Genomic DNA, 25,901 nt, shown 5'->3' with positions numbered 1-25,901 from the left:
TTTGTACCATAGTTCCAAACATTGTTATTCATCTGGATAGTCCATCTTTGAGTTAGGAAACCAAAATTTCAGAGGTAGTATGTAGGCTTAGATTTTTCAAAACCTACTTTAATAAAAGTTCTTCAATGCTTCAATGCTTCCTTTCTAGCCCACCACCTATCAGGGGTAGGGAAAAAAGAAAGGTTAATAGGAAACAGTAGTTGTGGACCTGATTAGAAATAGTAACAGTTCTTTGGGGCAATTCCAATTTTCATTGTCAGCCGTCCAATCAACTAGCAAAACACCAAACTGGAACCAGCCACAGCATCTCTATTCAGAAGAAACTGCGAGGCTCTGCTGATCTGTACAAGTCCACTGAAGTGGTAAGAAGCAGCCGGAATACCAGAATACCGCCAGAAGAAGTTCTTTGTTGCATTTCTCTCTGAAGTTGCAACAAGTAAAGACCAGCAAAGAAAGCAAGGCAAAGCAATGCAGAAGCACCGCCCACTGTCTGCAGGGTTGGTTACACTTACTCTTTCCAAACATCACATGTCTTTCAAGAATCCATTCCAGCAAAACATCACATGTCCTTTCACCAGGTACCTTCCAGAAAAGCACCACCTATCTGTTCTCAGAACATCCTCCCAAATGTCTGCTTCAGCAAAACATCCTCTCATACGACAGTTTCCAGAAAACATCACAGGACACAACTGATTCTCCAAAGAAACCAGAAATTCCTACTTCAGTTGTCCTTGGAATATATATTCTTAAGTAGCCACAAAAAGTGCCCCTGATTATTGGCAGCTATCTAACTTTGTTCCTAGTTAGTTGGGAGAAATTTGCTTTTCTGTCCAAAAATTATTACAAAAATTCAGTTCCTTTGCCAAATTGACTTTATAATAAACCAAGGGAGGGATTAAAGGTTTGAATGGACATGTGAGAATTAATATCTATTACTCTATCCCTATCTAAAAAACTGAATATAGTTAGTAAGTGCATGTGTTTTTAGAATACATAGGGAGGAATAAACAGCTGAATGGTTGGAACCTCCAGCATTTGAAGATATAATCCTACTGAGAATTAAAGATGGAGTATGTGTGGTCACCTGCCTTTTATTTATCTTTCTACTTATTTATTTATTTACTTAGTTGTTTATTATTTGTTTGTTTGTTCTCCCATTGCCATTTTTCTAGGACTCACGTCCCATAATTTGGTTGTAATGGAATGTGACTGCTTGGGAAATGTTCACAGAGTTGGCCTTCATTTGCATGCTGCTGCCATTTCAGCCCAGGGCACTCTCTCCTTCTTCCTGGTTCTCCCTCCTCCCCGCCTCTCCAGCCTCCCCAGAAGAGCACTGATGAGATGTGACAACAGAAAACACAAGTGCATTTCCTGGAGATTTACCAACATCCAGAAGGAAAGCTCCAAGGAAAAGGAACAATAGAAAAAGCAGAATTGTGGAAGGAAGAAAGTTTGTACGGCTATCATTTGCAAATGTCAGCTCCATTCTCCTGGAACTCTAGAGACTGTTAAGCAAACCTGTTTCTAATGAATACAACAAGAGCTGTTTGAATCCTCTAGACTTGAGCCAGTCACATTTAACAGATCACCTAGTCTATCTTCCATTATCCTTAGAGGCAGTGTGGGCCTCATAGCCTCTTTGCAATTTCAGCTTCAAATGACCCAAGCTATTGGCTGTCTTGGGCTTCGGTAAGCTTCAGTGGAAACAATGTCAGAGGGTTAGCATATCTTCCTTATCATATTATATAATTGCTATGTACTTGGCCCATCCTGTTCTCTTAGCAGGAGGGGTTTCAGCAGCCAATTAGTCTTCATTATTTATCAGTAGGATCAAAAGTGCAGCACTGAAATGGGAAAAGCTGGGAGAGAAGAGCTGCCCTCTGCTCCAGCATTCCTCTCTGCTTCCCTCTGGTGAAGGGCTTCCTTCCCATGCCTCGGTATCTGAACCTATGAAATCAAATAGAATCTCCTATTACTGTTTGCTTAAGAGTATAAACGGAAAGGATAAATTTGAAAAGTAGAAAGAAATTAAAAAAAAAAAACTAAGCTAATAGAATTACAGGGGTTCACGACCGCCAAGCATGTGAGGTTCTCCTTTTTATGTCATTCGGGGTTTTGTTGAGTTGCATTCTTTATAACAGCATATTCTGCTCTTCAGAATCACTTGACTGAGCATGCTCATCATTCCTTCTGTTGACTGCTTCCATTCACAAATCATTCTTGTCATGCCAGATCCTCTCTTCTTTGCTACTATATATCGGATCTGGAGGGGTCCATTGAGCAAGAATATTAAATAGAGCACAGTGCTGATAAGACTCTCCATCACCTTGTTCCAAGGTCGTTACTTTTGTTGGATTCAGTTCACATACACTCCGTCTTCTGCTGTTATTAGTTCCATTATGGTATTCCTGTAATGCAGAAATTCTGATCAGGACCGAATTATATATGTTTTAAATAAATGAATTATGTTTTAATAGACTAGTCACGAGTAGTTGTTCTTATGTTTTTACCCTGTGAAACTAGTTACATGTATTGATAATGCATGTTATATTATAACTAACGGGTTTGGCATGAATGATTTACCCAGGAGCCTACACTGATTCAGGCCAGCAAATATAAAGATTTGCCACATCATTTAGATTTTTTTTAGAATCACATGAATTTCTGCTGTTCTCTTGGCTGAGCAGGACTTAGCCGAATCTTACATGATAAGTTCATGTTTAGTCACTTATTGCTTAGAGGGCAAAACATCCATCATCAGTGGTCAGAGAGAAGGGAGAGAAAATGAAAAAAGAGGGTGGTGAAGAGGAGGCACGTTAGAGGAAGAAGGTAAAAGAAGAGAAAGGATGGACATATGAAGTAAGTGCAGGCGGAAAAGTTTGAAGGTTGGAAGGTGGGTAGCATGTTTCTAGACTCGCGCTGAAGTACATTGACAGCAGTGAGACCTGCCTGCCTTTGTCCCCTTTCAACTCCACAGGCAATGCCTGGGCTGTGAAAAAAGAACCAGGAGCTAGAGATTTCAAATCCAACAGCCAATGGTAAGAGAGCAGGAAAGGACACTAGAGAGGCATGTTATAAAAACAGATATAGAGACAAAGCTAAAATGAACTCTGGTAATGCTTTTACATTGCAGTAAACAAAACTACCACTATTCAATTTTAAAGCATTCCCTGTTTCAATGTCTCTAATGAACCATATAAAAGAAACCAGTTGTTATTTTCCCTAAAAAGTGGATTGTATCCCATCTCATTTTTGCTCCAACTAAAGTGTACTGGCGTTATTTCCACACAAACCAAATTCATGAACATACAGACCAATTGTGTGGTTCAGTGAAGTAGGTAGAACCAGCTGCTTATCTATAGTGAAACGGGATACATACAGCAGGGGTCAAACATCAATTGATAACTATCTGCAAACTCATTTTCTCCCACAGTCTGACTGGCCCTTCTTTCTTGCTGGTAAAGAATTATGAGGGTATGTCTCACTCGGGGCAACACAGAGCTTGCTCTGGATCTATGCTGGTTGCTTCTAGTCAGCCTGTGGTGTTTTCTGCTACTGCATCAGCACACTGACTGTCATGAGGTATCTCACCATCTCTGGTTCAAATCCCTTGAATGCATTCTTATTTTTTAAGAAAAAGGCATACGAAATGTTATTCATCTAGATTTCTCTTTGTGCAATTATCTAAGTGTATGTTTGTCCCATCTACCCACTCTCTGGGAGACATTTCATATCCTAGCCACAGCAGTACCTTGCACAGGACATATCTCAGCTTCCAAACGATCTGATTCTTTTTGTAAAACTACAGCAATTAATATGTGTTGAGGGACTTTATGAAACACTGTGCAAACCAAGCTATTTCAAAATTGTTATTCTTAGGTGTTATACTTGAAATCTGTTTTTAGCATGGAGTTTAATGTAGACATGCACATTCAAACACACACTATAACATGTTCTATTTCTTTTAGGTAGAAAGTCACAATTTTATTTTAACTGCAGAATGACATGGAAATAAGAAAAAATAGTTGGAGACGTAATCTCATGGGCAAGGATAAGAAAGTAGAAACAATGAAAACAGAAACACAAACATATGACAGACTTCTAGTTTATGACATAATACATGACCACAGTCTTGAGGAGTGTGTGGTTAGAAGCCATATCACTGCACTCAGTCTACTTGGATTGCATTTAATAATTTGGTTTCGTGATATATTTTTCCTAATATCCTAAAGCAAGTTCTGGAGTATTGGTTCCATCCTATCCCTGATAGTCTTCCCCAGGCAAGCCAGTTTGTTGTATTGGCAAAGGTAAATATGCAATACATTCTAAACCATATCACGGGAAATGGGTTTTTGCTTTCATTGTACAAAATGAAATCCACTGTGATAGCGATAGTTACTGTCTGACCAGCTCTGACAGCCCTGGGCAAACTTCAAGGACAAGGAAATCTCATGTCATTATAAAATTAAAGAATTTAAAAACACCCCTTTTGAGCTAGAGAAAGGACTCAAGGAATTGAAGTGGTTTACAGCCCCATAGGATGAACAACACTATGAACTAGTCAATACCCCCAGAGCTCCCAGGGACTAAACCACCAACCAAAGAGCACACATGATGGGATTCGTGGCTTCAGCTGCATATGTAGCAGAGGATGGCCTAGTTGGTCATCAATGCGAGGAAAGGCCCTTGGTCCTGTGAAGGCTCTATGCCCCAGTGTGGGGGAATGCCAGGGCCAGGAAACAGGAGTGGGTGGGTTGGTGAGCGGCGGGAATGGGGAAAGGGGTAGGAGAAGGGTGTTTTTCAGAGGGGAAACCAGGAAAGGGGATAACATTAGAAATGTAAATAAAGAAAATATCCAATAAAAAATAAATTTTAAAAAATTAACTAATAGAAAAAAAACCTTTTTAAATCTCTCTCCTGTAGCCACAGAATTTGTATATTTTCTGTGGCCTGGCAAGTTTTGTTGTCACCTACCAACATGGTATTCAGGTACCATTATTTCAAGCTCTCTTCCTTGCCCTCCTACTTTTACTGGAAAATATACAATGAGCTACACAGGGGTCACAGGACAGACATGATACCATAGAATAGCAACTTTCTGAGTTTCTCTCCCTAAATCTATCCCTGTGGGTATAAAACAGAAGGTCTCACTTTTGCCAGCAAGATTGCTCAGTAACCTCTTAAAATTCCTTCTTTCCTTAACACTAGACAAAAATTCTCTTCTCCCCATTAGGTATAGGCTTACAGAGCAGAGTCTCCTTTATTTATAATTCTGTGCATTTTTACTTTACTTTACACTATATTTGTATTGTGAAAATCCAGCTGAGTGAAGGCTTAATAGAAACAGGTGATGCTGTTGTATGTGTGCCCTGATGAATGCTTAAAGTAAAATGGCTGTGACCATTGCATAAGCACTGTCTTAAGAGGATGGCTGATAATATATAGATTTCAGTGTCTAGCATGCTAATCCATGAGGCCTCGAAACACTTAGGATTATAAAACCTGACAGTTTGGCCTGTCTATCGTCTCTACCTGTTTCACCACTGGAAGAGGATTGAATGGAATATGCATCTGCCTTCACAGTTGAATAAAGTCCATTATCTGTCTGGTGCTAATAATGTTTCGAACAGCCTTATGTTCTTTGTAAGGTTCCTATAACCTGATGCTTTGAATAAGAAAAACTATTTTCCATATGACTCAAATTGCCATTTTTAGATGATAATAACAAGATAAAATAAAAATAAGATAAAACAAAAAACTAACACACTCAAATTGGACAAAACAAGCAGACAGAAAGAAAAGATCTCAAGAGGAGGCACAAAACTGAGAGACACACTCATGTGCACACCCTGGGATCTCATAAAAGCAATAAACTAGAAGCCATAATATAAGGGCAGAGGTCCCAGTACAGCTGTGCATTGGGCCCTGTGCATGCTCCTTCCGACTTTGAGAGTTCATATGAGCTATAATCTTATGGATTTGGAAGGTCTTGGTTTCTTGGTGTTCTCCATCCCCTCTGGCTCTTAGACTTTTTGTCTCCTCTTCAGGTTCCCTGAGCTCTGAAGGGAAAATTTAATGGAGAGAGTCCTTTTAGGGATTAATATTACAAGATCTCTTATTCACTGTGTAATGTCTGGCTGTGGGTTTCTGTATTCGTTCCCATCTGCTGCAAGAGGAAGCTTCTCTGATGATGGCTGAGCAAGGCAACTGATCTATGAGTATAGCAGAATGTCATTAGGTGTCATTGTATTGCTACAAATTTTTAGAACAATAGTATGTTGAAAAGGAGGCAATTAGTCACCCTGGTTTTTTTCTAGATCCCTGTGCTATCTAGTCTCAGGTTCTTGGTCACCCAAGCAGTCTCACATATAGGATCCATCTTGTTAAAGAGCTTTAAGTCAAATTGGTTGGTTGCTCCCATAAACTATGTTTCTCTTTTCTTGTCAATTCAATTTCAAGACAAAGTGTCATCTTACTGTTGGCTGTAGTTTTGCTGTACTAATACTATGCCTAATAAATATTCTATAATTAATTGATTGCATAGGATATCTACTGCTGTGGAAATCAATATACAAAGAAAATAGTTTTAATAACTATGGGAGAGACTAGAAAAATATTTCCTCAATATCATTTAGAATCATGAAAACACCATCAGGAAAAGCATCTGTTTTGGAAAAGAAGATAGGAATGTGGGAGTGTGGCAAGGAAGTAAAACAAACTGGTGAGGGAATGTGCTTATGCATCCACCCTGATACAATATTAAAGAAATATCTGGATATAGCTGGGAACAAGAGGGAACAAAGATGATGGGTAATGGGAGAAGGAGGAGGAGAAGGAATACCATGGAGAAGAGAAAGAAGGGGAGGAGGAGGAGGAGGAGGAGTGGGATTTTTTTTTTAAAAAGCCAAGACTCAGAAAAGCCAACACAGATACACGGAAGGCCAGTATTTTATGTTTATATAGTGAAAGCAAAACTGAGAAATGTCTAGCCTCAACCAAAAGAAGTAGATATTTTACAGAAAACAATAGATCAAAATGCAGAGAGCCAGTGATCACCAGATCCCCAGCCCCAGTTGACTCATCTGTAGCACAACTCTTGCATGTAAGACTCAGGGAACATCACAGAAGAGAGGACATAAAGATTGTAATAAGCAGAGGACGAGAAGGTCTGCTGTGAGACTGTGTCTCCTAGAAATGACACTTCACACATGATACTTCAACAATGCTACATAAACAAGACCTGAAGAAGGAAACCACCAATAGCGCGCTAGCATCAAATGAGGAAGCTCCTACTCAACACAAGAGTTACCAGTAATTAAGATATGCTGAGAATGGGACAATTAGTCATCCCTGAGACCCTGTATGGACAAGCAATATTAAGAGGACTTCACAGATCATACTTATATATTTATGCATATGTAATAGCCTATATTTTAAAAGAAAAGAATGTACTGGAGCCTAAGGTCATGCTAGCTAGGAGAAGATGATTTCTTCTACTTCTTCCCAATCCTAAGACATGAGTTCAGTGGGTAGCTTGAACATTTATGATGGGAATATTTATGAAAACTAACAGATGCCATGCAAAGGAATTTCTCTCTCTCTCTTGCCTACAAACTTCCCCCCAGGAGGATGTGAGAAATCTCCCAGCCCAGCAATACAATCCAGTGTATTGTAGAGAAAGTTATTACTTGTGATTTCTTAAAAATAACAAATGAAACTTGGGGGTGTTAGCAGCAGACAGGGAACCCACGTGAGATGCTAATAGACTGGCCCAGCCAGGATCCTCCCACTCATGTTCTTCCACTGACTCTGTGTTCACAGATTCAGAAAGCACACTGTTCCATGCTCTGAGCAACCTTGTTTATCAGCTTCCACTAGAATTAACTGGTATAGTCCTGTGCTATCCAGACCTGTAGCAAGTTGGAGGCCAATTACTGAACCTATCTTTCCCTACTGGGATGGCTAACCTTGTCAAATTGAAGGAATTTAGAATCACAATGAACTAACTTCTGAGCATGTCTGTAAGGGATTTCTAGATTCAGCTGAGGACTGAAGATTCATTCTAAATGTGAGTGGCACCGATTTATGGTTGGACATCCTGGACTGCATAAAAAGAAAAAGTGTGCTGAGCACAGAGCAATTATGTCTCTCAGCTTCCTGACTACAGATACGATGTGACCAGCTGTCTCCAGCTATTGCTGCCATGATTCCCCTACAATGATAGACTGTATTCTTGATCTAAAATAAACTCTTTTTTCCTAGCAACACATAAAGTAACTAATATACCAGCACAACCCCAGTCTCTGACTGCTCAGGTTTCAAGGTAATAACAGAGACTGACAACCCCATTGCAAAGGAATTGCCTCTTTTAGAAACTTATGCTGGTCTATGAAATAACATCCCTTCATTCAAATGAAATCAATGTGGCTATGGCTCATTAAACAAAATCCCATATAAGAAAAGGTAAATTTGGTAACAAGTATTTATTATAATAAAGAATTCACTGTAGGATAGCATTAAATAACTAGCTTCCTGAGTGCACTTACATAAAGTCTTTTTAAGAGCACTGCCATTATAGAAAGTGAGCTAATATTTAAGCTGAACATACAATGACTCTTTAGGGGAAAGAGTGCTTAACTACTGAGAGTAATTGTGGACTTGCTTTAAATTTAGGAAGTCTCCAGTTTCTATGGGGCCACTGTAATAATTCCTCCAACCTGGGCTATGGCTAGCTCATCAGAAAGAACACAACTGGAAGAGAAGTAATGTCTTTTAGAGATATAGGGACTGTGAAGAATAGAATAGGTGTCACCTATTCTATTGGTCACCTAAGAGTCAGATTCTATTATTTTGCCAACATGGAATAACTAGGTTATTATTTATGCATCAATTGAAATGATCACTGGATACATTTGTAACCACTCGGCAAGTGCTAGGAAATATTGAAATTGGAATTCTATCAATATATAGTCATTAAAAATGTGAAGGTTGGCTAACTATGGCAATGTAAATCCTCTTGAGCTTTTAATTGAGCAAGTTCGTTCTGCTGCTTGTGAATATTGTTCTTTGAAATTTAGCCAAGTAGTACAAAACAAGTGTAATTTTTTTCCTTCCATGTGAAAGAGTGTCTGTAGCAGGAAGAGACAGCAGATCAAATGAAGGAGGGGGAAAGATACAAAGTTTAAAGGAGACTTGCTTTATTTCCAGTTAGCAGTGTAATGAAATTTTTCAAGCTTAAACTCACTCAAAATAAGCTCAGATGTATTAATAATCTGTTTTTTAAATGTGTAAATAATTTGCAAGAGCTTAAATTGTTTGAAATCATAGATTGTAACAATAGATTAAGTCATAATATCTGAGCTTTAAAACTATTTCTAAAGTCTACTATCTGGGCAGATAATGTTAATGTCCCAAACTATTAATATATTCATTTCACAAATTAGGAAACAATATAAATACATAAAACTAAGTAAAAACAGAGACTAATTATTCAGCCTGGAGATATACATGATTTGTATACAGTTGTTGTTTTCCAGCCTTATAAAATATAATACTATCTTTTATAATATTCCTTTTCTGTGTACAAAATGAATTATCTTTGCTGGAGAAAGTGCAGAAATACACAGGGAAAATAAAACCCATCTATTATTCATTATTCTCTTGATATTTGGCACAAAATGGGCCAGAGCCAAAAGTTATATTTTCCTTTTGTTAATTAAAATCATATGTTTAGAATTTTGTGATCATTTATAAGAGGGTAAGAAGGTTTCACAAAAGACTTCAAGGTTTCCATTGCATGATCATTTACCCTAAATTACATGACCATTCATTTTGTTATGAATTTAAGTACTTTCCAATGGTTCGTCACATTAAGTAATGCTGCTGTGCCTGCGATGGCTCATACATCTTTAGCCTCACTTAAAATTATTTTCTTAAGAGAAATTCCTAACAACTGAATCACAGGATTAAAGCACCTGAGAGTTTTTTGTGAGGTTTTTATGGACCAAATTGCTTTCCAAAATAATTGTACCAATTTACACACCCACCTGCAGAGCCAAAGACTGATTCCAGTTATAATAAAGTCTTTACATAGATGAAAATGTATTCCTGCTTGTTATTATTTCCAAGGACGTTGCACTTTCCTTTGTAACACTTAACAAAATTTCAAGTAAGGTTTTTTTTTTCCCTATTTAATGTACACTTCTCATATTAACTCTAACCCTGGTTTTTTTTAAAAAAGAAAATTATGAATTTTCACCATTAATATTACCATTAATATAGGCCTGGGGAGAGAAAATACCTTCTCAACTGGATGAATGGAGAAATTGGTTCCTCAGACGGTGTTTTTCTACGAATTAAGTAACACAAATAGCCAAGCAGAGATCCTTGAGATAATTTTTCATGGGTACCCATTTTAAAAATCATAATAAGTAAAGAACCGTTTTCTGTGGTGTTCAGCACAAGGTCTGCTACCAGACTCTGGAGAGAAAATGGTGACTTCAGAGTATTGAATTCCTGTCTGATGATGCACATGATGCTGTAGGTTGGACAGGCTTCCACAGCATTCACATGGTGCATAAAGGTAGTAGGGCCAGGAGTCTGTGGTGTAGTCAGCTAGTTTACATGTGATATATGCCTTGTCTTTAAAGCACAGAGCAAGGCCTGTTTGCTCCCTAGAGATCCAACCTCCTCATGGCCATGAGAATGAATGGAAATCTGCAATTGACAGGGTGGAGAGGTATGGGGTTTCTTCAGGACATGACAGAAACCTGGGATAAGGGAGGCACCCAAGAATTAATGGGGGTGACCTTAGCTATGACTCCAGAATTGGTGATATGGAACATGAAGAGGCCACCTCCTGTAGCCAGGCAGGAACCCCAGTAAAACCATAGGGACACCAATCCACCCCCAAAACGTTCAACCCTAAATTTATCCTGTCTACAAGAAATGCAAGGATAGGAGATAGAGCAGAGACAGGAGGAATGGCCAACCAACAACTGGCCCAACTTGAGACCTATCTCATGGGCAAGCACCAATCCCTGACACTGTTAATGATACTCTGATATACTTGCAGACAGAAGTCTAGCATGGCTGTCCTCTAAGGAAGCTCCATACAGCAGCTAACTCAAAGAGATGCAGACACCCATAGCCACAGTGGATGGAGTTTGGAGACTCTTATGGAAGAATAGGGGGAAGGATTGCAGGCCCAGAAGGGTATAGGAATGCCACAAGAAGACCAACAGAGTCAACTAAGCTGGACCATTGGAACTCTCAGAGACTGGACTACTAACAAAAGAGCATATACACATAAGCCCCTGCATATATGTACCAGATGTGTGACTTGGTCTTCATGTGGGTCCCAAACTAATGGAGTTGGAGCTATCCCAAACGTTATTGCCTGTCCATGAGGTATGTTCCTCTAACTGAACTGCCTTGTCTGGCCTCAGTGGGAGAAGATTTGCCTAGTTCCACAGAGACTTGATGTTCCAGGGTATTGGGATACCCAGGGGGCCCCCATCCTCTCAGAGGAGAAAGGGAGGGGCGAGGAGTGACCTTGGCAAATCCACCTTTGTGTTCCTTTGCGATACTTCAGAATCGTGTAAAGTGAAGGTAGTGATGCAGTCATTTTAACTTGTATGGCCCCATTAAGTTGTGAAACACAGTCTAGATTCAGAAATAAGAATGTCCTGTCCACTAGAAATCATAGCATAATCTTCAGTTTTCCTTGCTACAAAGCCAGTTGGGAAGAAGGGAATGTGGATTACTGTCTTCCCAAAAACCTGTTCTTTAGTTTCATGTGATTTATTTTGGTCCCTTGTAGGATCTGGAACTTGGGGCACAGGCAGAGATGTGAAGCCTTACTTTCATCCTACAATCCCTTCAGGGTTCACTTTGTTGGCCATCCCCACTGTGCTGTGTGACACCCACTGCACCATGCCACAAGGACTCGCTCCAAGTCCCATTTACCTTCCTGGAAATAGTCTGCAGCCAGAATTAAATAGCTTCAGCCTGGTCTCCCTGCTTTCGACATTCATTTAATTTATGAAAAACGATTATAAATCTTTCACTCCTACAAATGGGCAGCATGCAGCAGACACCCCCCTGAAGTGCCACCACTAAGAGAACTGCCTCCCCCCATTGCTCCCAAGGGCCTGGCAGTGTCCTTGAAACACCACAGAGGATGTCTCTTTTGGACTGAGGAGAGGGACTGGCTTTTCTACCCATTGCATGTCTCCCCACAAGGATCCAAGTTTCTTTTACTAAACTTTAGTTGGAGCACATGAGATAGATGTCTTGGAGAAAGACAACAAAGGCACCAACAGCTAGGCAACTAAACCCACTGAATTTATCCAAATATTTGGAACTGAGGAAGAAAACCGGGTGTGGAGATGATGCCCAAAGAGAAAGACAAAAAGCTGGGTGTCTATAATTTCAACTCGAGAGGCTGAAGCAGGATGAGTTCGAGTTCAAGGTCTTCCAGGCTATATTGTAAATTCCACACAAGGCTGCATTAAGTAGCAAGACCCACCTGGTGGTGGTAGGTGCACTTACTAGACTTATGTATTTAGTCAGGCCTGAGAAAGTAAATGCAAGCTGTCAAGGGATGAAAAGAAATAAATGGACAAACAATTATACAGAGAACATTTGCAAAAACAAGAAACAACCACAATGTAAAATAGGCACCATCAGCCTTACAGAGAAAAGATCAGTTGAGGGGCAGAGGACAACTCAACATTCAGAGGTGATTAAAAAAAATAGACACAATAAAATAGTTGTTTAACATAGTTGTCTAAAATAACTTTATTCAATATATTTTTAACCAGTTCCCTCCCTAAAACAGTATTTTCAGGTTGGAAATCTGACTTTCCTCTTCAACATGGCCTGTTCATGGGGCCATTTCCCAGCCTATGCAAGCATTGACATCTCTTGCAAGTTTGCAGCATGGTCCTCTCACATTCTCAGAATGAACTTGTAAGTGTAGTGTGCATGCATGCAGGGGTGTGTGTGTGTGTGTATGTGTGTGTGTGTGTGTGTGTGTGTGTGTGTGTGTGTGTGTGTGTGTGTGTGTGTGTGCGTGACAGAGAGAGAGAAAGAGAGAGAGAGAGAGAAGAAGGAGGAGGGGGTATTAAGATGTCTATGTGCCTCAGCCTGGCTTTAATTTTGAGATCCTTCTGCTCCAGCCTCCCGAGTGCTGAGATTACAGGTATGTGTCACTGTATCGGCCCTCTCCTTATGTTTCCTTAACATTTTCATGGGTGTCCATGAAGTCTGCCTTAACCACCTTCATCATCTATGCTGTTTAAACGTGTCCTCTCATGCTGATTTATATTCAAATACGTATTCCTTTCCTGAGTTAAGACCTATGCACATGAGGGATAGACTGTACCCTGTGCTATATCTCAACCACACTGTTTTGCCTTCATTTTAAACATGACTCTGATATCTTTTTTCCTACAAAGCAAAGTCAATAGCACTGAGCATTCCATACCACTCCATTATGTTATGACTAGTAACATAATTGGAGTTTTCTGCATCAAAGCTTTGAACATGCACAGATGCAAATCACACCCTTTGAATTCCCTTAGTAACTGCAATTCAGAATTCATTGTTCAATACAAAAAAATATTAAATACTAATCAAATGCCAGACGGGAGACATAAGAAAGTAGGTTCCAGAAGTTTCTCTATGATATTTTAATAAAGTGTTACAGATATGGCAACCTAAACCAACACAAATGTATTACCCAAGAGTCCAGGAGATTAGAAGTCTAAATAGGATGTGCCGAGGCTACAATCAAGCAGTCTGCAGTGCTGTGTTTCTTCGGGAGACTCTAAAGGAGAATCTTTGCCCTACTTCTATACAAATCATAGAAGCTAACAGCACTCCCTGCATCCTGGCCTCCTCCCATCTTCAAAACCCCCAATGGTGGATTAAGTCCTCACTGTGTATTTGTTCTGACATTAAAGCTTGCTAACTTTCTTAATTGTTCTCATTTTAGAAGCCCTGTGATTGGATTGGGCCAAATTGGATAATCTCAGATAATCTCATGTAAAGACCAGATGGTTATCCACCTGGCTTTCTTAATGTAATCTTCCTCACATATTTCTGGTTCTGGGGATTCCTCTCTAGGCATCATTGGAGAGCCATTATCCTGACCACATTACTGACAGAGAACATAATTAATAAGTGACTCAATAATATATTTTATGATCTTAAAGAAGTCTGCTAAGAGGGACATGGAAGAGAACTTGAGACTCACACCAGACCCTGAGATCACATTATCCTGGTTAAAAGGCTAGGTACTGCTCTAAAATTAGATGACACCAAAATCAGGGTCTTAAGAAGTACTGTACTTTCTCACTTGGGTTTTGAGATGAGATAATATTTGATGAAAGTAATTCTGAGCTAAGAATACAGTAAGCAAAAATGCTTATATGCTTGAAACAATAAGACAAGGTAATGCAAATTGAAAGTGCTTTATATTCTGTGAAAGACTATGTATTATACTAAGGTAGAAACTTAGTGAAGAAACACAGAGAGAGGCAGCTATAGGAAAAGAACTTCCCTTAGTGTTGAAGAGCCTGGACTTTATCTTGAAAATGACAATTAACACATAAAGGTATCTTAAAGCAACAAATTAGTATTCTAAGGTTTGAGGATTTGGCGGGGAGGGGGAAAGGACAGTTCCTCTAATCAGAAGATATGGGGGACTAGTGGTGAGGGAGTCAGCTTTGGTCATATCAAGCACTCCCTTGAGTGCTGAACTGATAGAGTTGTAGAGAAGATAGAGGAAACATGGTGGGGAGGATTCGAGGACTGGGTGAGTGATAAGCTTTGGAACATGAAAAGGAGGCAAGCTACCTCTCCTGGGCATATATCCAGAAGATGTCTCAACCGGTAAGAAGGACACGTGCTCCACTATGTTCATAGCAGCCTTATTTATGATAGCCAGAAGCTGGAAAGGACCCAGATGCCCCTCAACAGAGGAATGGATACAGAAAATGTGGTACATTTACACAATGGAGTACTACTCAGCTATTAGAAAGAATGAATTTATGAAATTCCTAGGCAAATGGATGGACCTGGAGGGCATCATCCTGAGTGAGGTAACCCAATCACAAAGGAACTCACATAAAATGTACTCACTGATAAGTGAATATTAGCCCAGAAACTTAGGATACCCAAGATATAAGATACAATTTGTTAAATGCAAGCAACTTAAGAAAAACAAAGACCAAAGTGTGGACACTGTGCCCCTTCTTAGAATTGGGAACAAAACACCCATGGAAGGAGTTACAGAGACAAAGTTTGGAGCTGTGACGAAAGGATGGACAATCTAGAGACCACCATATCTGGGGATTCATCCCATAATCAGCTTCCAAACGCTGACACCATTGCATACACTAGCAACATTTTGCTAAAAGGACCCAGATATAGCTGTCTCTTGTGAGACTAGGCCAGGGCCTAGCAAACACAGAAGTGGATGTTCACAGTCAGCTATTGGATGGATCACAGGGCCCCCAATGGAGGAGCTAGAGAAAGTACCCAAGGAGCTAAAGGGATCTGCAACCCTATGGGTGGAACAACATTATGAACTAACCAGTACCCCGGAGCTCTTGACTCTAGCTGCATATGTATCAAAAGATGGCCTAGTCGGACATCAATGGAAAGAGAGGCCCATTGGTCTTGCAAACTTTATATGCCCCAGTACAGGTGAACACCAGGGCCAAAAAGTAGGAGTGAGTGGGTAGGGGAGTGGGGGTAGGGTATGGGAGACTTTTGGGATAGCATTGGAAATGTAAATGAGGAAAATACCTAATAAAAATATTTTTTAAAAAAGGAGGCAAGCTTCAGAGTGACTCACAGGATTGGCGTAATGGACAGACCAGGTCAAAATGCAATCGAAAGAAGAGAAATGTGTTTAGGGTTAAATTGAATGATGGGCTCGGTTGGAGATGGGTTTACTTTAAGATGGTTGCAAGAACCCCATGTGAAGGTTCCCAGGCCTGGCTAATAGTAGCTGAGTATACAGTGAGAAAAGAAGTTGAGCAGACACAACTGGAGCAATTACTAATACCTGTAGTGGGTAGAAGAATATCCAGCCCAAGGAAGAAAGAAATAATGTGGAATAAGAAAGATAAAGTCACAAAATTCAGAAATTTTGAAGAAGAATGACTAAAGGCCTGTTATCAGAAGAAGGTCAAACATGAAAATGGTAAACAAAAGGCCCTGGGCAGGATGGTGAGAAGAACACTGCTAACCTTAGCTACTGTCCTAGAAGAAATGCAAGTGAGACCTAACTGTAGTAAGCTAAAGGATAAATAGTGATAAACAGTACAAACTGTGATTTGCATGTTAGTAGCTCTGAAGGAGAGAGTACTCAAAATGCTATTATATAAGAATAAGAATTGTTAATAACAAAATATAAAAGGGTTCATTGTGTTGCATTTTATGTAGCAGATAAATAAAGAAGAGTTTCACATCTTTCTTCCCATAAAATCCTCCACCATAATTTCAAAAGCAGTTGAGTGCTTCTTTCTCAGAAGTCTCATGAAATGGTCTATACACCACTATGAATGTCTCAATAACAGAAAGAAAAAAAAAATCTCTCCTGTGTAGCCACAGGGCTGGTGTACGGAGGAGGCTAATGAAAGCTTTTAAAATGTATGCAGACATGAATGAACAAAACATGCTGGTTGATTGACCAAACTTTGGAAGCATAAAATGCTCACATATGAGGGCTGAAAAACAGATTTTCACTCTGTCCCCTCATCACTGGACACCAAGAAATATGACGCACAGGCAGTATTCAATATATTTCTTTATAACCAACAAACAAGAACTGGCAGAACATGTTTCCCCATAGGGATTTAATTTTCATTAGAACGCTTCCTTTATTGCTCATGCTACCCTTTCTAATAAGTAACCTAAAGCGAAACGTCCCCAAGAGATGATTCTTTGGAGAGAGATTCAGTTTGTTGTACAATTTCTGCTGCCCCGCCCCGTCAGCATTGGGGAATCACAAGCAATATTTTGTTCACACATTGAACCTAGTGAGGAAAGAAAAAATATGGCCACCTCGTGGAGAGCTTGACACATTCCCTCTAAAGTCTTGGATATCTAACCTTCATCTATTGTAGATGGAAGGTGAAAGATACCTGCTTAGAACCTGAAAGAATACAGGAAGCTGTGTCAACAGGTGTACCTCCATCCATAATAAGGGTGAGAATGACTGCATTCTGGGTACAAGATGAGGGTCTTGTGGTCAATAGCTACCATCCCAAACCAGGTACGAATCAGATCTTGGAAAGGACTTCCTGGAGAAAAGCCCTTAGCAGGGAAGATGCTGTGATGGATGGTCCACAGAGGTAGATTCTAGTCCTGGGTAAGGAGGTTGGATAGATGGCAAGCAGTGATCCAAAGGAAAGGTAATTTCCATGCCAAAGGGATTGGGGGGGGGGGGAGGCGGGTCCACCCTGGAGTGCAGATGGGAGATCCTAAGTATGTGAGACGGAGCAGTAGATGGAGATTGCTGAAGATATATTAGGCTCAAGGGACAGTTCAAGAGCAGTACAAACAAGATTTGGTACCTAACAGCCGAGAGACAGAAGTCAGGCAAAGGGTGAGTTTCAAGAAGAAGGTGATAGTATCCAGATGAACAGAGCCTAGGGAGAGGGAATTAAAGGACAGGCCCTTTGTAGATCAGTTTTATCTCCAATGTAGATTCAGGCAGACACTCTTAGTGAACTAACATGTTATAGCCAGACCCACTATTAAAGCCTTAACAATTTAGTACAAGAAACCACCTTGGTAGTTATACTGGCTGGTTTTGTGTGTCAACTTGACACAAGCTGGAGTTACCATAGAGAAAGGAGCCTCCCTTGAGGAAATGCCTCCATGAGATCCAGCTGTAAGGCATTTTCTCAATTAGTGATCAAGTATGGGAGGGCCCATTGTGGGTGGTGCAGTCTCTGGGCTGGTGATCCTGGGTTCTTAGGGAAAGCAAGCTGAACAAGCCAGGGAAAGCAAGCTAGTATTCTGCTAGCAGCCTTTAAGTGACGATACAGAACTCTCAGCTCCTTCTGCACCATGCCTGCCTGGATGCTGCCATGTTCCTGCCTTGATGATAATGGACTGAGCCTCTAAAACTGTAAGCCAGTCCCAATTAAATGTTGTCCTTATAAAAGTTGCTTCGGTCACAGTGTCTCTTCATAGCGGGAAACTCTAAGACAGAAGTAGATACTCATTTAACACAGGGTCTACCCTTACATCCAGCTGGGCTCCTTTTCTACCTCGTTTAAAGTTACTCCCTCTTGTTTTATGTTACTCTGAAGACAAAGTAGCCTGAAGGAGGTACCATCTCATAATGCTCTCTCCATGTACTAAAAGGGGAGTCTAATACCTTAAGAAGAAACTGAGTTAAGTCTAAAAATTTCCAAAAATGTTTCCTGGTGGCAAGAGATTAGAGTTCTTTCTTACTAGCACTTTTATTTTATTGGGTATTTTAATTATTTATATTTCAAATATTATCCCTTTCCTAATTTTCCCCCTAGAAACTCCCTATCCCATCCCCACCCCTCCTGCTTCTATGAGGGTGTACCCAACCCAGCCACTCACCCAGTCCCTCCTCCCTGCCCTACAATTCCCTTACACTGGGGCACCAAGCCTTCACGGGACAAAGGGCCTCTTCTTCCTCCCAGTCCTAACAGCTAAATTAAGAAATATTTCAATTATACAAAAAATAAAGAGTAGTGGTGTTTCATAAGTGACTCACTGCTTTTATTAGCCTTAATTTTCCTTTTCTTAGACTATTTTTAAATGCAATGCTACACAAAGTCACCTGTAATTCCTTTCTCAGTCACCTTCCTTTCTTTCTTCTATTAAATTTAACTTTTATTTAATAAAAGTTGTTGTTTGTCAGAGATGGGCACGTGTTGTCCTTCTGATCTATATATGTGTGTATCATGCTGATATAGATATGCTGAAATTACCCTACTTTCATTTGATAATGGACTACAAATTCTCCTGATATTCATGTACACTCATTTACTATGTGCATCTCAATATAGTTGTGGGATCCCATATTGTACATATTTATGTTTGGTATGTAATGCAAAAATAATTTTTTGGTTGCTGATACCATCTCACAATTATTTCCTTGCTTCTCCACCATTCTGTGCTATAATTCCTAGTAAATGGAATTGGAAACATACCCTACATACCCTGGAACTACCTTTCTGGTGATCTTTTTAAAACCTGCTCTCTCTCTAATTGATACTCATAGTACATTAGTGTTTTCTCTGCATCTAGAGTCTTCTGCCTGTTGAATTCCAGTAAACGTTAATTGATTTTTAACTTTTTAATTACACAAATTGAAATAGATTCTTTTTTATATAAACAACACTAATGTGTTCTTTAATATCCTCTTTCTCATTTCGGTGCATATATTTTCATTCATCTGCATATGTGACATGTATTATTTATTTTAAAATGTTTTTCAAGTTGTTCTATGAAAATTATTTCACTGGAGCTTTGAACTGAGCATTGATTTCTTCAAACACTTTGTTGTTTTTGTTTTAAAACTCTTTTTTTTTTTTTTTTAACATTGAACTATCTTCTGCCTTTCTTAAAATTCCCCTGTCTGGAATCAGTGACTCTGTCCCTCTTATAGCTTCACCTCCCCCACATCCTCAGGATTCCGGTCTACCCAGGTATGAATTTATCAGCTCAGTGCTTCTGTCTTCTGTTGTTTAATGGTGCATCCAGTCATCAGTCCTGAATATTAAAATGATGAGGTTTAAACATGGCCCTTTAGCTCTGTGCTATCTGATGCTTTCCTAGACCTGTATCCTCTTTCTGATACAGAACCAAGACCTGGGCAGCGGGTGATTATGATGGCAATGATGATCAAGAAAATAATCAGGTGGTGGTGGTGATCATAAGGATAGTAAACATTGGTTAGACTTTTTTTTATGAGACACCACTAGGTGCTGCATTCATTTCCCTATGTTCAAATAGTGAGGTTGGGTCCAGTTTTCTCTTAGGATGTGATACAATTTTTTGTTGTTGTTGTTCCTTGCTTCATAAATAGCCAATCCTTGACCACCATACTCAGTCCCAGACCCATGGCCTAGAAGGTATGTGACAACTTAGTCTATTTCTGTGTGTTTCTTTCTTTGTATTATCCTTTATTGGGTACTGTTGTTTATAGAAAGTGTATATGAACCAAAATTACCTGCACGGCAAGATATACAGGAAAGTAAATATCACTCATATCTTGTGGCAACCAATGGTTGTCGAATTAGATTTATCCACTCAACAGGAAGGAAGTAATACTTTGACTGGAAACTTAGCAAGCTTCTGAAGGCTAATGATGTCATGGACCTTGGGAAATAATCTACTACAGCCACATGGCTAGACCAGCCCTTACTACTTTCTAAGTCCTATCCTTATACCCATGGGTAAGTGTAGCTGCCACTCCTTATCAGAGAAACCTATCTTGTCAAAGTTTAAAGGAGCATCCCGGCTTGAGTTGAAGCCTTTAAAAAGCTGCAACATTATCATTAGGCTAGGATCCTTAGTTCTTTAAGGGTTGCAAAGTAAAGAGTAATTTTAAATCAGAAAGAAGAAATGGAAACGGAAACCTCAGAATTTTCCAATTTGAAGCTTACTCTGTTAGATCTTCTAGGGTTTCGAGGTGATTTTACCCCAGTGTATTCTCCCTGAATCAAAGCAAATTCTAAGGATGCAGGAGGTGGGGTGGGGTGGGGGGGAGTAAACTCAGTTCTTGCTGTGTAAACATGAGGGCCTGAGTTTGATCCTCTGCACTCAAATAAAAATCTGGATATATGCTATGTACCTGCAGCCCCAGATCTAAGAAGACAAGAGACATGGGGGAATCCCTGACTACCTGCCTACCAAAAGCAGATGACCCCAGGTCTTAGTGACTAGGCAGGTGGCTTCTGAGAAAGGGTATCCAATGTTGACCATACATACCCCATACATGTAATCATATACATACATATGCATATGCACATGCACAGATATAGTATCCATAAACATGTTCTCAAGCTATCATACTTGCACACGCATGTGTGCACACACGCATGCATGCACACACACACACACACACACACACACACACACACACACTGCACACATACAGATGCACATACACTTGTTCTGCCATTATGGATTGAACTAGAAGCAAGGTTAAGGTATTATAAAGCACCAGTTCAGATCTCACAGCCACAGGCTGATCCTGAGAAGCTAAATGGTAACTGCAAAAGGAGCAAAGATGGGTCAGGTGGCTTCCTCTTGAAGGTTTCCTGTTACAGTCTTCCCTGTGGTCCCATTCCAGAGAGTCTTAGCACAATTTTGAAAACTGGGTTAAGCCAATGTTTATCTTGTCTTTAAAAGGAGCCATCAGCCTTGTGGGGTGGTGGTGTTGTCAAGCCTCTACTTGAAGGATGCTACAGAAAGACTGATTCCTCCTGCAGCTTTTCCTCCCAACTTCCTTATTCCCTTCCTCTCTTCCACTCAAGCTTCAGGAAAACCCTTCCTTCTCTTCTTTCTCTAAAGGCACCTCAACATCTGTGTGCTCAGGACCTAATTGTTCTAATGGCATTCCCAAGGTCCTCTGCTCAAGGCCATAGAAATCACGGGGCCCTTTGGACCTCCAGCCAGTAATTCACAGTACTTAGTCAAACTCCTTTCCATCCAGCAGTCCACCCCCACCCCCACCCCAGCCTGCCCCCCTCCCATCCCTCCCCCTGTCCTCTTGCACTCAGACTCTGTGTTCTTCTCACACCAGTCTGAGGCAGCTTGATCACCTGCCAACTGGTATTGATTTTTGCTTCCCAATCTCCAGGCTGGATGGAAGGAAAAGATTAAAAACAGTTTGTCAGTTTGAAGTTGAATAAGAATTCGGCACAAGGGACATCTCAGAAATGTGAGGAAGTGGCGGGGGAGGCTGGAGTATGGGCAGTCAAGGCCAAGCAAAGTCCTCAGGGAGTTTAACCCTTCAGTACAACAGGCTCGACTTTTATTTTTCTTAATAGAATTGTGCTGTAATCATACACATTCCCCTTTTGCTGTGTCTCACAGACTCAGACACTCTCATGATTTTCTCAGCCAGCAGCATCCACTGAAGTTTAACAGGGACTCTTCCAGGTCCTAGGACACTTCCCCTCCTTAGCTTACTGATACCCACAACCACATTAGGTTCACGGGCAAAGTTTCAGCTTCTTCCTGCAGTGTCTCCTGGTCCTTACGAGGAGGCAGTGTCTCTTTAGGTCTCTGTGCTCCATGGTTGTGGGGGTCCCTTGTCCTGTGTCTCTGAGCTCTGCCGACAGACTCTGTCAGAATCCATCTTGCAGGTCAGACACTGTCCTTGTCAAGATAGACTGGGAAGACTCAACAAAAAAATGAGCTTCACCAGCTCACAAAAGATTCTTTGGTTGTTTTGTCTGCTGTACAGATGAAAAATTATTTACAAGAATCTGTAGAAAACCTGACAGGCCACAGCATAGGGAGTCAGCATGTGGAAGAGTCAAATATAGGGCACTAACCTAGTAAAATTACTCAGAGACCCAGGTTTCTGGTCTCCTAGAGCACAGGGTTCATGTTGATAGGGTTTTTCTCTCAGTATTCTTGGTTGAGTAGAATAAATACAAAGTCAAAAAACTGGAGACTTCTCCATGAAAAATCAGAATGTACCCTGGGCATGGTGACATACACCATTAATCCCAGCATGCAAGAAGGAGAGGTAGGTAGATCTCTGAATTTGAAGACACTTTGGTCTACATAGAGAGTTCCAGGTCAGCTTAGGGCTATATAGTGAGACCCTGACCCCCCCAAAAATAAAATAAAAATAGAAAAAATCATGTTAGTAGATTTTGTCAATATTATAAAAGGGAATATTCCACTCAGAAGATATAATCCCCTCTTCTTTTCCAGTCATTTCTGTGCTTATGGGTTGTACAGCATGTAGCATAAGCAGGGAGAGTCAGGCTTCCTGCAACCCATATCTAAAACGTAGACTATTCTAGTTGACCTCCCTACTCTACACAATATGAATTGCCACAGGGGTATTAGCTGAATCTCATTTAGTTTGTGTAAGCCACTTCAGTAAAATTCACCTTGGCATGTTCTGTAAGGTAGAGTTTCATATGGACAGCAAAGGTAAGTGGGCACTCATTGAAAATGGCGTTAGGAGTACCAGTCCCTCTCCAGCTAGTACTATAGCTAGGTGAGTGAATGAGCAAGCATCTTTGGTACTTCTCACTTTTCTCGGTGCTGGGATGGGGCGGACCAGTCTATTTCTTACTTGCTCTCCATCCTCCTACCTTTTGCATCACATAGACTATACCACATCTGCTTCTCTTTCTCCAGATTCCTTGATATGTGGCCATTGCTTATCTTTTGAACATACTCTAACCCTATTCTCCATCCTGACTGTTTCTGGGAGAGTGCATTCTTCAAATTGCTGCCGTGACTGTGTGGTTTCTCCAAACTTCTCAAACCTGGCCTTTACTCTGCTTTTCTCTTTGGATCGTGTCTTTATTACTTCTATAATAAACTGCATATTCACTGGCAAAGAGGAGAGGATTAAAATCTCATTTGGAAAAAAAAATGTCATTTGGCCCTGGAAATAACTGCTACATAAAAACGATCAGAAAACATTCCTCCCAGTAGGTAGATAAATGGATGCCAGGATGCTATATCTATTCCAACCCCAAACAGCTATCCATTCTTCTTCTAAATGCATTTGTGTAGGACAGCAGTTTCCTGTTACATTGTAATAAATTGCCACAAGTATGGTACCTTAACAAAATATATTCATTTACAGTTCTGGAAACCAGAAGCTAAAAATCTGTTTACTGGACTCAATTCAGCCTGTCTGTCAGATGGTGTTGGTTTCTACTTCGGGCAGTAGGGCAGCAGCTCTTATCTTGCCTTGTCTAGCTTCTGGAAGTCTCTTTGATTCCTGGTTTTCTGCTACCTATTGTCTCTGTCATCACATCTGCAGCAGCACCTCTGGACCTTCCTGTCTCCAACAACTATACTGAGAACATTCAGATAATTCGGGGTAGTTTTCCCACCTCCACAACCTCATCTATAAATAACTTCTGGGAAAGCTTCTTCTGCTACGTCAAATCACAAACCTCATATGCTTTGAGGACTAGAGCCTATTTATTCACATAGTGTAACAATGTACCCATTAACTATAAAAATATTGAACTGAGCCTGTTACTCAAGCAATCAGAAGGCAGAGACAAAGTGTTGTCACAAATAAATGATGGGTTAGTCTACATAGCAAATTCTAAGTTGGCTAGAACCACATGTCAAGACTTGTCTCAAAAACTTTTAAGGGAGTGTAGGTACAGAACACACTAGTATAAAAAGCTGAAAGAGAATTGTGGAGCAAGAGGGATTAATTGGAGTGGTCAAGGAGAAAGCAGGTAGAAGAGGGGAACTGAGAAGAATGTACAACACTAAAACCTTTTTTTTTAAGTACTATGGAAACCCACTGCTGTAAAAGTTTCCTAAAATACCTATATATACACATGCATAAATAGTTAAAATGGAATTATCCGGCAGTAGGGCAATAATACCCTTATTACACACCAAAGAATAACATCCAAAATATCCAATGCCAGGAATGTGTTTTTTCTTTATGATTCATTGGCCAGCGATGTCCCAAAGATACCCATATGTTACAGGTCATGGCCAGTGTTCTTGGCTATTCTCCATAACATGACAGTGAGATCCTGTTGCTGACAATATCATATACTTGAGTCACAGAACATGGAGAAGTCAAGCTTGAACTGACTTGGAAGCTTCATCCCTTCTAGCTAGTTTTCATAATGCCGGAATGGATTCTGCTTCCCACCAGAGAAGAAAGTAATCAATAGTCTTGCCCAGCTGGGAGCCCTGTAAGGGACAACAGTTATTGGCCTCAGAAGACCTTGACCACTGGTACAACAGCAGAATACATACCGTAGAATCAGTCAACCACTTTCTGGTTGGATTTAAAGTTCTCTCCACAAAATGAAACCCATAGCTGGTATCATTACTGAGCCAAATCACTGTGGCTAAACAGATTGTAGCCTTTAGGAAAGAACCTACTGCTACCATACCGCTAAATCAACATAATATTTGAGGAACTCATAAAAGCATATCATTATACTCACAGTCTAAGAGTCCTCTCAACTCTCAATATACAAGCTTCTGTTTGCAATCAATGACAATCAATATAGGGACCCACAATTTCCCAAGGTCTATAGAATAAGAGATTACAAAACGTTCAACTCTTGGTGTAACATATATACCACACTACCATCCAGAGGCTCAGGGAGCAGAGTAGAAGATGAATGTATAGAGTGTAAGAGCCAATTACTGTAGATAACTACAATGAATAGTGTCTTCTGGACACAGCAGAACTGTCATACCTATGAACATGGTTGTAGCAGCATGGACCAAACCTGGGCAAGTCCAAGTCAGACCAAATCCTAGAATGAGAGGCAAGTCACTCAAAGGTTTACCCCTAGGTGAGAGTTTATTAGCAATCTTAGCTATGGGAAGAGAAAAGGTTAATTGTCTCTAAGAGTTTAGCACCATATTCCACACCCTTAGTATCATACTCCAGTGGATAACAATATATCCAAGAATATTTGAGCAGCACAAATTGGCCTTGATGGGGAAAAAGGACTCAAAGTTGGATATGTTGGTGATGAGGATGAGTCTAAGAAGAGGTGTAGGAGGGGATGGATATGATATAAAACTATAGTGAAAATTCTCAAATATAAATAAATAACATGTATGGGAAGATTTAAAGATAACAATATTACAAAATTATTAACAACTATACATACCACACAAGACATATTTATAAAACA

Source organism: Mus caroli, unplaced genomic scaffold (assembly GCF_978045245.1).
Source record: "Mus caroli unplaced genomic scaffold, Mus_caroli_1 scaffold_1, whole genome shotgun sequence".
In the NCBI taxonomy this organism is placed as follows: Eukaryota; Metazoa; Chordata; class Mammalia; order Rodentia; family Muridae; genus Mus; species Mus caroli.
Note: the sequence above shows the minus strand (reverse complement) of the source record.